At 45.5% G+C, this 15,054-nt stretch overlaps 1 protein-coding gene across 2 annotated transcripts in view; it reads left to right on the forward strand.

Moving 5' to 3' along the window:
- The window catches only part of LOC144607249 (protein FAM174C-like), a 45,751-nt gene extending 38,087 nt beyond the window's left edge, over positions 1–7,664 (forward strand). For both annotated transcript variants that reach the window (XR_013549082.1, XM_078423956.1), the window contains one exon: positions 4,380–7,664. The gene's annotated coding sequence lies outside the window, so the exon portion shown is untranslated. The remainder of the gene's footprint in view (positions 1–4,379) is intronic.
- The last annotated feature ends 7,390 nt before the right edge of the window (positions 7,665–15,054 follow it).

A 15,054-nucleotide genomic window follows, 5' to 3' on the forward strand; every position in this document is an offset into this window, starting at 1 on the left:
GGCAATGTTAAGGCCCGCAGCCGAGCCGCACCGGGCACTGAAACGTCCCGCAGCCGAGCTGCGCCGGCAATGTTAAGGCCCGCAGCCGAGCCGCACCGGGCACTGAAACGTCCCGCAGCCGAGCTGCGCCGGCAATGTTAAGGCCCGCAGCCGAGCCGCGCCCCGGGGAAGAGACCTAATAAAATAAAGGTTTCCCCCCGCCCCACCCCCCCACCCCACCCCACACCCCCACCACACACCCCCACCACACATACACAGCCAAAAACAGAAACAAAAACCATCCCAACACCGACACAAACAAAAAAAAAGAAAAAAAGACAACAGACTGCCAGAGAGCCGCAGCCGTTAGGCGCAGCCAACTCCTCCCATTGTATATATCATATATATACAGCCGGAAACAGGCCTTTTCGGCCCTCCAAGTCCGTGCCGCCCAGTGATCCCCGTACATTAACACTATCCTACACCCACTAGGGACAATTTTTACATTTACCCAGCCAATTAACCTACATACCTGTACGTCTTTGGAGTGTGGGAGGAAACCGAAGATCTCGGAGAAAACCCACGCAGGTCACGGGGAGAACGTACAAACTCCTTACAGTGCAGCACCCATAGTCAGGATCGAACCTGAGTCTCCGGCGCTGCATTCGCTGTAAAGCAGCAACTCTACCGCTGCGCTACCGTGCCGCCCTCACTAGGGCCCGCTGCTAGCATTTGTTATCCACGTATATTGCTGCTCGGCTGAGGAGGCAGTTCAGTGGTTCTGGAGTCACACTTGTAGGCCAGACCACACGAGGATGGGGAAAGTTCTTCTCTGAAAAAGAGTTGTAAACCAGACTGATGCTTGCAACGGTCCAAATACTCGCGCTGTTTTTGTTTTGTTTTGAATTGATTACTTGAATTTAAATTTACTAGCTGCTTCTGGTGCGACTCGAAATAAAGTCTCCTGATAAACAGTCCAGGCAGCTGGATACAAGCCCAGTAACATTACCACGATGCTACATTTTCGTTCCTGGAATTTAAATAGTTCATTCATGAGGTTAGAGAAGCGTATATTAATTGTGGTGGTCGTGAAATCACTGGTTTTGTCATCAAAACAACCTGGTTCTCTTCAGGCGTAGGGACAAAAAACTGCCGATGTTGGTTTGTACCGAAGGTAGACACAAATTGCTGGAGTACCTTTTCTCACCTCCTGGTCTTCACCCACACCCCTACTTTCAGTCTGAAAAAGGGTCCCGACCCGAAATGTCACCCTTCCTTTTTCTCCGGAGATGCTGCCCGACCTGCTGAGTTGCTCTGGCACTTTTGTGTCTATCTTTAGTTCGCTTAAGATCCTTTTTTGAAGGAAGGAAATCTTCATGTGCCTGACTCCAGACCCCATCAATATGACGTAGCCCAGACCATCGCACAAACCAGCCTCCCTTCTATTGTCTCCATTTACACCTCGCACTGCCTCGGCAAGGCCAGCAGCATAATCAAGGACCAGTCACACCCAGGCCACTCCCTCTTCTCCCCTCTCCCATCGGGCAAAAGGTATAGAAGTGTGAAAATGCACATCTCCAGATTCAGGGACAGCTTCTTCCCAGCTGTTATCAGGCAACTGAACCATCCTACCAACAACCAGAGAGCAGTCCTGAGCTACTATCTACACCATTGGAGATCCTCGGTCTATGATCCGACTTGACTGGGCTTTATCTTGTACTAAATGTTATTCACGTTGTTTTCTTTATCATTTATCTGTACACTGTGAACGGCTCAATTGTAATCATGCATTGTCTTTCCACTGACTGGTTAGCACGCAACAAAAGCTTTTCACTGTACCTCGGTACACGTAACAATAAATTACACTCAACTCATATGATCGACTCTTAAGCATCATAACATGTGCAGTTCTTTGTTTCTACACAGAAACAACCTAGTTCTCTAAGATCCTTCTTGAAGGAAGGAACCCTTCAGTCCACACGCCCTGACAAGTGTCTGACTCCAGACCCTTGGGGTACGAATGACTCATCAGTGTTCAAAAATGACCAAGCAATCATTGATTTGTAAGTGGTTTTGAAGTGGGGTGGATTGTTCTGCCATTTTACTCTCAGAAAGAGAAAAAAAACAACAAAATATTTTGCCTTAGGCTTTGAGTACCTCGCGTGTTAGGGAATGGTTGTGGTTCAACCAGGTTAGTATCTTTTTGATTCGATCTGTCGGAGTTTGATGAAGGATCTTTCTTCACTCTTCATCATTAACACACCTATTACTCCAATAGATGGACACAAAATGCAGGAGTAACTTAGCTGGTCAGACAGCATCTCTGGAGAAAAGGAATAGGTGGCGTGACAGTAGACAATAGGTGCAGGAGGAGGCCATTCGGCCCTTAGAGCCAGCACCGCCATTCACTGTGATCATGGCTGATCATCCACAATCAGTACCCCGATCCTGCCTTCTCCCCATATCCCTTGACTCCACAGTCTGTAAGAGCTCTATCTAACTCTCTCTTGAAAGCATCCAGAGAATCGGCCTCCACTGCCTTCTGAGGCAGAGAATTCCACAGATTCACAACTCTCTGGGTGAAAAAGTTTTTCCTCATCTCTTTTCTAAATGGCCTACGCCTGATTCTGAAGAAATCTTGAGTAAGGTTCTGACCTGAAACGTCACCCATATCTTTTCTCGCTGAGTTACTCCAGTATTTTGTGTCTATCATTAGTATCTGTCACCATGGGACATCCCAGAGATGGCATCTATGCTACATCTGATCTGCATGGATAGCATGCAAAACAAAGCTCTACATGTGACAGTAATAAGCCTAAATCTAGATCAATAGTAATCAAGGATGGACAATGAGCCTTGATGGTCATGCCAGCTCCTCGTGATTACATCAGAACAATTGTTGCAATATGTGGCTTTAAATTAATTAATATTTTATTAATCTTTCTTCATTTCTTTCCCTCCTTGCAGCCTTAGCAGTTGCTATTTCAGCCCGCAGTTTCTATTTCTACCCTGAAAGGTGTGCTGAGCTGGAGGATAAACAGAACTAGTGGGTAGAGTTAAAACAGAGTTTCAAAAGCAGGTTCACTGTTAGGAAATGACGTTAATACGGGCCAATAATTCCTCGTACTAAAGTGACGTTGATTTGGGTCTCTAGTGATAGTTGATTCAAATATCAATGGAGACAGACAGAGAGAGAGAGATATGGAGGAACACAGGGAGAGGTCAGTCAGCAACTGATTAGGGTCAAAGTTTATGGCAATAATAACAGGAGCAGATAAGCAACAGTTTCTTCCCACAAACTGCATGTTGCCATTACTTTGTATTTCTATTTAAGTAAAATTGCCTTGATTTCTGATGGGGTACTGATTGTGGATGATCAGCCATGATCACAGTGAATGGCGGTGCTGGCTCAAAGGGCTGAATGGCCCACTCCTGCACCTATTGTCTATTTCATCTGAAATAATCGACTAATGAGCTGTCTTTTACTAAATGATTGTGTAAACGCAGCCTGTTCTTGGTAACATCATTCGCGTGACTGCATTACTCCAGTGGTACTGCAACCAATAACCAGTTACAAGCAACCCCAGCTGCCAGTAGGGATACTCCCCTAGTATCATGTTCACCGTTTCATAATATTACATAGCCCAATTATAAATACATGGGTTCTATGTCCATTCTTACATCTATAGACTATTGCTGTTGCACTAACTAGATATAGTTGTGGAGTTGGAAGTACAATTTTGATATGTTTCCGTATAATAACTATTAGACCATGAGACTATAGGAGGAGAATTAAGCCATTTGGTACATCAAGTTCAAGAACCAGAGGATATAGTTTTAAGGTGGGGGGGAGGGGGGAGATTTAATTGGAACCTGAGGCGCAATTCTTTTTGGTAGGTGTATGGAACGAGCTGCCGGAGAGGTAGTTGAGTAGGTACTATCACAATGTTTTAAAAACATTTGGACGGGTACATGGATAGGACAGGTTTAGAGGGATATGGGTTAAATGCAGGCAGGTGGGACTAGTGTAGATGGCGCATGTTGGTCGGTGTGGGCAAGTTTGGCTGAAGGCCCTGTTTCCATTCTGTATGATTCTATGACTCTGCCATTTGATCATTCTATTTTCCCCTCTCAACCCCATTCTCCTGCCTTCTTCCCGCAACCTTTGAAGCCTTTACTAATCAAGAACCTGTCAATCTCTGCTTTAAAAATACCCAATGACTTGGTCTTCACTGCCATCTGTAGCAATTAATTCCACAGGTTCACCACCCTGGTCCCTTTCTTAACCTCCCAAATGTTTGTTTCTGAATCTAGTTTTGTGTTGGGCATGTGGCAAGCACTTAGATTTGTCATTTTGCAGTTTCAATTTGTGATATTAATTATACATTTTGTGTTTCCAGATAACAAGCACAAGGGACAAACGGCGGATGTGACGTTACCTGTTATGCCATTTTAAGAAGCTCCCTGTCACCCACTGATTACCAACCTGTGACTGAAAATATTTGTATGGTTTTGTGTGGGGCTGGACAGGTAACAATTCAGGCACAGCCAGACGCTCTTCCGTGAAGGAGACAGTGAATTTCTTCAGTTTTGGGCGGAGGTTTTATGCTGGCATTGAAGTTTCTGTATCACTTTGTATCGATGGTTCAGAAAGATGAATTGAAGAAATGCCTGCATTAATTGTTTTTCTTAAAGTTCTACTTCACTGCAAGTGGGCTTTGCAAACCTTGAAACACGTTTGATTTTCTGTCATGAAATATTTGCATCAACGTTTCACCGACTGGAATGATCGCTCTTAAGCCGTTCACTGTGGAGAGCCACGTATATCCGCAACATGGAGGCCGTTGTATAAATATTTAGTGGTTGGCAGAGAACAGATACTCTGAAGGGAACACCTAAATCGTTGCCTCCTGTGGCATCTTGAGTTTCATCCATCTTAAATGCAGAGCAAAGTTAAATAGCCATGGCCCTCCCAGGAAGAGGTCTGTATTACACTTCAAACATGGCAATGTTCTCTTTGTCCCCGTTAAATTAAAGGTAACTTTTCAGAAAGCCTCTGTCAAACCTTGTGGTACAATTAATTTTTAAACATAGGATTGCCATGTACTGCTCAAACTAAAAAGGAAGCAATCCACTGGGTATCATTGGTTGCTGTTTATCATGAAATGTTTCTTAATCTATTGCACTCGTGATTCTAATGCACCAAAAAGTTCTCTTTGATGGGAAGGCAATGGGTACAAAATGTCTCATTTGCAGCGAGACGAGTAAGAAATCGGAGCTGTTGCAATCAGAAGCAACTCTCAAGTCCCAGGTAAAACCAAATATGACCTACGCACATAGACACAAAATGCTGGAGAAACTCAGCGGGGACAGGCAGCATCTCTGGAGAGAATGAATGGGTCACGTTTCGGGTTGAGACCCTTCTTCCGACTAGCCGGGGGAAAGGGAAAGGAGAGATATAGACAGTGATGTAGAACACGGAGGCACGGTGGTGCAGCAGTAGAGTTGCTGCCGTACAGTGCTTGCTGCGCCAGAGACCAGGTTTGATCCTGCCTCTAGGTGCTGTCTGTATGGAGTTTGAACGTTCTCCCCGTGACCGCATGAGTTTTCTCAGAGGTCTTCAGTTTCCTCCCACACTCCAAAGATGCACAGGTCTGTAGGATAATTGGCTTGGTATAAATGTAAATTGTCCCTAGTGTGTGTAGGATAATGTTAATGTGCAGGTATCGCTGGTCGGTATGGACTCGGTGGGACGAAGGGCCTGTTTCTGCGCTGTATCTCTGAAAAACTAAAACAAATGAACGAAACGCCACCCATTCCTTCTCTCCAGAGATGCTGCCTGTCCCGCTGAGTTCCTCCAGCATTTTGTGTTTAAACCAGCATCTGCAGTTCCTTCCTACACATGACCTACGCACATTTGGGGAACTGACTGGTTGCAAGGAAGAGACGCATCAGTTTGCTGCTGGTTTGCATTTTACAAATGTCACCATGATTTACAATCTTCAATGAACTGAAATCCTTTTTCATGTGGACTGAACCGTGCTTATACCACATGACTGAGGTTTACTACTTTGACATAGTTGTCATGCAGCACGGAAACAGGCCCTTTTGGCTCAACTCATCCAGGCCGACCAAGATGCCTCATCTCAGCTTTGCCTGCAGTTGGCCAATATTCATTCCTGCCCACATACCTGTCCAAATGTTTTTTTCATAAGGTCAAAAGTGATAGGAGCAGAATTAGGCCATTCGGCCATCAAGTCTACTGCACCATTCAATCGTGGCTGATCTATCTTTCCCTCCTAACCCCATTCTCCTGCCTTCTCCCCATAGCCCCTGACAATAGACAATAGGTGCAGGAGGAGGCCATTCGGCCCTTCGAGCCAGCACTGCCATTCAATGTGATCATGGCTGATCATTCTCAATCAGTACCCCGTTCCTGCCTTCTCCCCATACCCCCTGACTCCGCTACCCCTGACACCTGAACTAATCAAGAATCAATCTATCTCTGCCTTAAAAATATCCATTCACTTGGCCACAGCCTTCTGCGGCAATGAATTTCACAGATTCACCACCCTCTGACTAAAGAAATTCCTCCTCATCTCCTTCCTAAAGGTTCTCCCTTTTATTTTTTTAAATGGTGTTATTGTACCTGCCTCAATTACCTCCTCTGGCAGCTCATTCCATGCCCCACCACTCTTTGTTTACTTAAATGAGTTCAGTTAGGACCAAAGAGGCATCACGACCAAAGTGCAAACTTGTAACTTCTTTACATGCCTTCCAAATAACATGAAAGAAATTGCAGTTGAGCGCTATAGATTATTTTTTTTTAAACTTGCTGGTTGATTGCAAAGGTGTTTTTAACCTTTTAAAATATGTTTGATGCTCTTGGCAACAGAATCATTCTTAACAGGTAGGATTAATAGATGTAGTTAGAGAGGTTCAGAGATTACAGCCCCAGAGAAATAACTGATTCCCTCTGATGGATGATGAACTGCTGCCTGTGGGATTCTCCTGGACAAGTGGCTTTATTTCCTGAAATTGGATGTTAAAGCAGCGTACCAGATGAGGGGTGAAGTAATTGAGATTTGTTATTCAATGTGTTGTGCCAAAATAAAAAGTTTGCTTCAACTCGGGCTGGGGAGTGGCATAATGAGGCGTCTATTGTGACAGGTACCAGAGACCTCGAGTAGGGTAGTTCTGGGGTTTGCGGATGGGAGGGAGATGGTTTGAGTGAGGGGCTGGTAGTACAGGATTGTTCACAGGTGGCACGGTGGAGCAGCCTTACAGCCTTACAGCGCCAGAGACCCAGCTTAGATCCCGGCCACGAGTGCTATCTGTACGGAGTTTGTACGATCTCCCCGTGACCTGCTAGGGTTTTCTCCGGGTGCTCTGGTTTCCTTCCACACTACAAAGAGGTGCAGGTTTGTAGATTAATTGAATTTGGTTTAAAAAAAAGTTGTAAATTGTCCAGTGTGTGTAGGATAGTGTTAGTGTGTGGGAATCGTTGGCCGGCGCGGACTCGGTGGGCCGAAGGGGTTGTTTCTGTGCTATATCTCTAAACTAAACTAAACCCTCAAACATAGAAAAGTACAGCACAGGAACAAGCCCTTGAGCCCACAAAGTCTGTGCCGAACATGATGCAAGATAAACTAATATAAGAAAACAACTGCAGATGCTGGTACAAATCGAAGGTATTTATTCACAAAATGCTGGAGTAACTCAGCAGGTCGGGCAGCATCTCGGGAGAATGCTGCCCGACCTGCTGAGTTACTCCAGCATTTTGTGAATAAATACGCAAGATAAACTAATCTCCTTTGCCTGCACATGATTTATATCCCTGCATATCCACGTGCCTATCTAAAAGCCCCTTAAACACCGCTATTATATCTGCCGCTTCCATTACCCCTGTTCGCCATTTCTATTGCACGGACTGGCATATTATGCCTATTCCACTAGTGATATCTCTTACGTTGGAAATAAAGAAACTCGTGACTTTGACACTAATTCTATTGTTAAATTAATCCAGTTATTGGAGGTACAATGTTGGAATTGCATAACATGTCCATAGAGTTCATTACCACAATGCAGCTTTCACTGCACATCAGAAGCAGCGGCTTCTCATGTAACTTGAGAAGAAATGAAACCACATTTTCCCTTTTTTAAAACAACGTGTCTTTGGCAGAAACAATTGACAGAAGGATTTAATTTGCTGTGCTTCGTAGAAAGTTTTTGTTTTAGAGATAGTGTGGAAACAGGCCCTTCGACCACACTGACCGACGATCACCTGTACACTAGGGACAATTTACAGAAGCCAATTAACCTCCAAAACTGCACGTCTTTGGGATGTGGGAGGAAACCGGAGCGCCCGGAGAAACCCCACGCAATCACAGGAAGAAAGGATTAACTCCGTACAGACAGCACCCGTAGTCAGGATCGAACCTGGGGGTCTCTGGCGCTGTAAGGCAGTAACTCTACCACTGCATTCAATGTATGAAGTAGTCCAAGTCAACAAAAGTGCTGAAAGAAACAATAGTGAAGGATTTGATGGGTGGTGGTGGTGGGGTGGGAGGGAGAGGGGTGGGGTGGGAGGGAGAGAGCAGGAATAATTAATGATACTTTTGGAAGAAAAGACCAAAGCTGCGTAATATTATTTGCCATAATGCACCGGTGTAGGAATGAACTGCAGACGCTGGTTTATACCGAAGAGAGACACAAAGTGCTGGAACAACACAGCGGGTCAGGCAGCAAATCTGGAGAAAACGACCAGGTGACATTTTGGGTCGCAACCCTTTTAAAGAAACATAGAAAATAGGTGCAGGAGGAGGCCATTTGGCCCTTCGAGCCAGCACCTGTTCCTTTTCTACAGAGGTGCTGTTGGTGGTATGGTGCTTCATAGTCTTCATCGGAATCTGTGCAGAAGAATGGAACTCGTCCTTGTTCTGACATTGAGCACATCCAGGATCGATATGAGGGATTGAACAAGATGCATCCTACACCAAGTTCGACCAAGTTCCAAACCAAACCTGCCCACTGAGGATAGCACCCACATATTGCAACAGACTGGGCAGTTTTTCTTCTAGTCTGAAGAAGGGTCTCGACCCGAAACGTCACCCATTCCTTCTCTCCCGAGATGCTGCCTGACCTGCTGAGTTACTCCAGCATTTTGTGAATAAATCCATTTGTACCAGCATCTGCAGTTATTTTCTTATACTATTTTCTTCCTGTCATCTGGAATCAGAGGCCTTTCTGGTTGATATAATGTCTCAGTGCCTAATTAGCATTAGATTTGTCCTCCCTCTCCCCACCCCACCCCACAGTGCAAATTTTATATTCATAAGAAATTTGTTTTAGGCAACTGAAGCTCAATTTATTGTTTACTCAAGATACTGTGCAGCCAGAACACAAACTTGAAGTGCCACATCTATCTAAATGCTTTAAAGTCAAGGCAATTTGAAAAATAAGGTGATTTTTAAGATGTAGAAACAAGGAACTGCAGATGCTGGTCCACAAAAATAAGACACAAAGTGCTGGAGTAACTCAGCGGGTCACTAAGCGGGCATCTCTGGAGAACATGGACGGGTGACGATTCGGGTTGGGGACCTTCTAAATCGGGCATTTGTTCAACCATTTGCCTATCAAACCCTCCTCTCCCGAGTTCACCTATTACCACTATTAGTTATGCCTCTACTCTAGCTTGCTTACCTTCCCACCACCTGCCGCCCACCCCCCCCCCCCCCCTTCAATCACTGAAGAAGGGTCCCAACCCAAAACGTCACCTATCCATGTTCTCCAGGGATGCTGCCCCTCCCGCTGAGTTGCTCCAGCATTTTGTGTCTTTTCTCCTTGTGATTTTTAAGATGCCATTTTTTTTCTCGGCCGTTGTAGTGCGGGCAGTGAACTCTTCCACATCAGAGGCGGCACGGTGGCGCAGCGGCAGAGTTGCTGCCTTACAGCGCCAGGGACCCGGGTTCGATCCTGACTACGGGTGAAGTTTGTACGCTCTCCATGTGACTGCGTGGGTTTTCTCTGGGTGCGCCAGTTTCCTCCTACACTCCATAGAAGCGCAGGGTTGTAAGTGAATTGGCTTTTGTAAATTGCCCCTATGTGGGATAGAACTAGTTCACGGGTGACCATTGATTGGTGCGGACTTGGTGGGCCGAAGGGCCTGCTTCCATGCTGTATCTGTAAACTAAACTAAATTATTGATAATACCCATGTCAGCCAGTGAAAGGGAGGTTGTATGACTGGGATTGCAATCTTCCATGTTAAGACTGTCTGCTCAATAAAATAAATTAAATCGCGAAGGAAATATACAGTGACCTCGCAGGGTAAATATCCTAGAAAAATGTAGCATGTGCAGAATAGTTATATCTACTGTATCTAGGTAGACACAAAATGCTGGAGTAACTCAGCAGGTCAGGCAGCATCTCGGGAGAGAAGGGATGGGTGACGTTTCGGGTCGAGACCCTTCTTGAGACTGATGTCAGGGGAGGGGGGTGAGACAAAGATAGAATGTAGTCGGAGACTGGAAGACGTGGGAGAACTGGGAAGGGGGAGGGATAGAGAGGGAAAGCAGGGCTATCTGAAGTTAGAGAAATCAATGTTCATACCGCTGGGGGTGTAAACTTAGCTTCGATTTATAGACAATAGGTGCAGGAGGAGGCCATTCGGCCCTTCGAGCCAGCACCGCCATTCAATGTGATCATGGCTGATCATTCTCAATCAGTACCCCGTTCCTGCTTTCTCCCCATACCCCCTGACTCCGCTATCCTTAAAAGCTCTATCTAGCTCTCTCTCGAATGCATTCAGAGAATTGGCCTCCACTGCCTTCTGAGGCAGAGAATTCCACAGATTCACAACTCTCTGACTGAAAAAGTTTTTCCTCATCTCTGTTCTAAATGGCCTACCCCTTATTCTTAAACTGTGGCCCCTGGTTCTGGACTCCCCCAACATTGGGAACATGTTTCCTGCCTCTAACGTGTCCAACCCCTTAATAATCTTATACGTTTCGATAAGATCCCCTCTCATCCTTCTAAATTCCAGTGTATACAAGCCTAGTCGCTCCAGTCTTTCAACATATGACAGTCCCACCATTCCGGGAATTAACCTAGTAAACCTACGCTGCACGCCCTCAATAGCAAGAATATCCTTCCTCAAATTTGGAGACCAAAACTGCACACAGTACTCCAGGTGCGGTCTCACTAGGGCCCTGTACAACTGCAGAAGGACCTCTTTGCTCCTATACTCAACTCCTTTTGTTATGAAGGCCAACATTCCATTGGCTTTCTTCACTGCCTGCTGTATCTGCATGCTTCCTTTCAGTGACTGATGCACTAGGACACCCAGATCACGTTGTACGTCCCCTTTTCCTAACTTGACACCATTCAGATAATAATCTGCCTTCCTATTCTTACCACCAAAGTGGATAACCTCACACTTATCCACATTAAACTGCATCTGCCAAGCATCCGCCCACTCACACAACCTGTCCAAGTCACCCTGCAACCTCATAGCATCTTCCTCACAGTTCACACTGCCACCCAGCTTTGTATCATCTGCAAATTTGCTCATGGTACTTTTAATCCCATCATCCAAGTCATTGATGTATATTGTAAATAGCTGCGGTCCCAACACCGAGCCTTGCGGTACCCCACTAGTCACTGCCTGCCATTCTGAAAGGGACCCATTTATCCCCACTCTTTGCTTTCTGTCTGTCAACCAACTTTCTATCCATTGTCAGTACCCTACCTCCAATACCATGTGCTCTAATTTTGCCCACCAATCTCCTATGTGGGACCTTGTCGAAGGCTTTCTGAAAGTCGAGGTACACCACATCCACCGGCTCTCCCCTTTCAATTTTCCTAGTTACATCCTCAAAAAATTCCAGTAGATTAGTCAAGCATGATTTCCCCTTCGTAAATCCATGCTGACTCGGAACGATCCTGTTACTGCTATCCAAATGCTCCGCAATTTCGTCTTTTATAATTGACTCCAGCATCTTCCCCACCACTGATGTCAGACTAACTGGTCTATAATTTCCCGTTTTCTCTCCCTCCTTTCTTGAAAAGTACCTCGATTTAAACCAGCATCTGCAGTTTTTTTTCCTCTACTGTATCAAGGTTGTACTCAAAATCAATCTCTGATTAATAATAGCGTGCTCAACAAGGGTGATAGAATTGGTGTGTTATATTATGGAAACAGGCCCTTCGGCCCAACTTGCCCATTCCGACCAATGTGCCCCATCTACACTGGTCCCACTTGCCTGCGTTTGGCCCACATCCCTCGAAATCTCTCCTCTCCATGTACCCAACCTGTCGAAATGTTTTTTAAGCATTGTGATAGTACCTACCTTAACTACCTTCTCTACCAGCTATATATAAGAAAATACCAGCTAGTTCCATATACCTACCACCCTTTGTGTAAACAAAAAGATACCCCTCAGGTTCCTATTAAATCTTACCAACCCCCCTTTCACCTAAAACCTATGTCCTCTGGCTCTTGATTCCCCTACTTTGGGTAAAAGACTGCGTATACACCCTAGCTATTCCTCTCATGATCTTTTTCACTTCTATAGGATCACCCTTCTTCCTCCTGCACTCCAAGGTGTAAAGTCCTAATCTGCCCAACCTCTTTGGGCGGCACGGTGACGTAGCAGTAGAGCTACTGCCGTACAGCGCCAGAGACTCTGGTTCGATCTTGGCTACAGGTGCTTGTCTGAACAGAGTTTGTACGTTCTCCCCGCGACCTGTGTGGGTTTTCTCCGTGATCTTTGGTTTCCTCCCACACTCCAAAAACGTGCAGGTTCGTAGGTTAATGGGCTTGGTATAAAATGTAAAAATGTCCCGAGTATGTGTAGGGTAGTGTTAATGGTCGGTGCGGACTTGATGGGCCGACCGGCCTGTTTCTGCGCTGTATCTCCAAAATTAAAAGCTAAAACTCTGCCTGGCCAAAGTGGTGTCAATGTATGCGGTCTTCCATGTAACTGGAGCTGATTTCCTGTTTAAATAGGATGCCCAGTTACATGTTGTTACACACATGTTGAACAGCCTGGAGATGTCAATCGACATTGTTGCTGGGCCCACGACCACTTGATTAGAGAGGCAAAAGCCAGCACCTTTCATACAACACATTCGTAACTCAATGCCATTATTAATAGAACTTCAGGGACGGTCACGTTGGCACCAGATGCATGAGTTGGCCAGTTTTTTGTTCCATTCATACCTTTCGGCCTTGTGTGCTTTTCCAGATCTCTCTTTTTCTCCTGCTGCTCACTTGGAACCTGTCACTGAACCTGTTATAGGTCAGGGAGTTGTCAGAATATCGCAGTATGTGTGACCTCCGTGTCAGATTTTTGTCGTTCCCTGGTTTTTATGATTTGACTAAATTACTTTTGGATTCAGAAGTTGTTATCGTAGCTTGAAGTCTCTGGGCAGCTTTGCTTATGGGAAATAACGTACGATCGTTAAGTAATTCGGCCATGAACTTATCTTAGCTGATGTATCCATGGGACCAGTGGCGTTGGCCTGAGTAGCTGAGTTGAGCAAATGGGGATGAGTTAGCCAAGGGTTCTAATGGAAATGAACGAGTTTTGAAGAGTCTGCTGATGAGAATTAGAATGAATGTGGCAATCAGGACACAGGGTGGCACGGTGGCGCAGCGGTAGAGTTACTGCCTTACAGCGAATGCAGCGCCGGAGACTCAGGTTCGATCCTGACTACGGGCGCCGTCTGTACGGAGTTTGTACGTTCTCCCCGTGACCTGCGTGGGTTTTCTCCGATATCTTCGGTTTCCTCCCACACTCCAAAGACGTACAGGTATGTAGGTTAATTGACTGGGTAAATGTAAAAATTGTTTCCTAGTGTGTGTAGGATAGTGTTAATGTGCAGGGATCGCTGGGCGGCGCGGACCCGGTGGGCCGAAGGGCCTGTTTCCGTGCTGTATCTCTAAATCTAAAAAAATCAGGACAATTTAAATGCCCAACTTGGAGGGGTGGGGAAAGTACCATAACATGGGAAAATGGTCTCCCATACCATAAAATGTCTAGATTTCCATTGATTCAGCAAAGGAATTCTTCCACCGTGAGCAAATATAGAAACAGAGAAAAAAAGGTGCAGGAGTAGGCCATTCGGCCCTTCGAGCCAGCACCGCCCTTCGATTTGATCATGGCTGATCATCCAAAATCAGTTGCGTGTTCCTGTTTGCTCCCCATATCCCTTGATTCCGTATGGACCCTGGCAAGAGGGAACAAGTGGAGACAAGCTGCAGGGAAAGGAGCAAAGCGGACAAATAAATGTGAGTGGAATTATTCTTTGATGAATGTGCTTACTTACAAAAGCGCAGTGTTTGCTCCACTCCTGTTTTGAAATCAGCTGAGCAGCACAAAACAGGCACGTTACAGCAGGAATCATCGAGACATTAAGGATGCTGCTGAGCGTTCGCGTAGTGCGAGGAGGACATTAGTCAGCCTTAAAAATTTATGGATTATGTTATGTCCATGTACTAATCGAGAGGGAAAAAAAAAGTGAAATTTGTACTTAGCAAAAGAGTAAATCGCTTTGTGTAATGGATCACTTCATAGCACATTAGCCATTTTCATCCCGAGGGAACAGACCAAGTTTAATATCGGACCCATGGAAAATAGCTGCTTTAAACATGTGTTTGCCGCTTTCATTTGTTACCTGCCAAATGGTGAGATTCAGGAAATCTGACGCGTGTGTGTTAGCGTGTAAATGAACAATTGATTTAAGTTCATAAGTTCTACGAGCAGAATTAGGCCATTCGGCCCATCATTCGTCTACTCGGCCATACAATCATGGCTGATCTATCTTTCCCTCTCAACCCCATTCTCCGGCCTTCTCCCCATAACCCATGGCATGTGTGTAAAATGCTTTTGCTTCGTATGAAAATCATTGTCCTTGGTAAGCCTGCAGGCCCCGTGAGAACAACCCTTTGGGAGTCGCCCTGTGATTTGAGTGTAATTATCTCATGTGGCCCCAAGTTTGGGAAAGGGGACTGCCGTTTTATACTGCGTAGGAAAGAACTGCAGATGCTGGTTTAAATCGAAGGTAGACACAA

The sequence above is a fragment of the Rhinoraja longicauda genome, chromosome 28, assembly GCF_053455715.1.
Source record: "Rhinoraja longicauda isolate Sanriku21f chromosome 28, sRhiLon1.1, whole genome shotgun sequence".
Taxonomy (NCBI): Eukaryota; Metazoa; Chordata; class Chondrichthyes; order Rajiformes; family Arhynchobatidae; genus Rhinoraja; species Rhinoraja longicauda.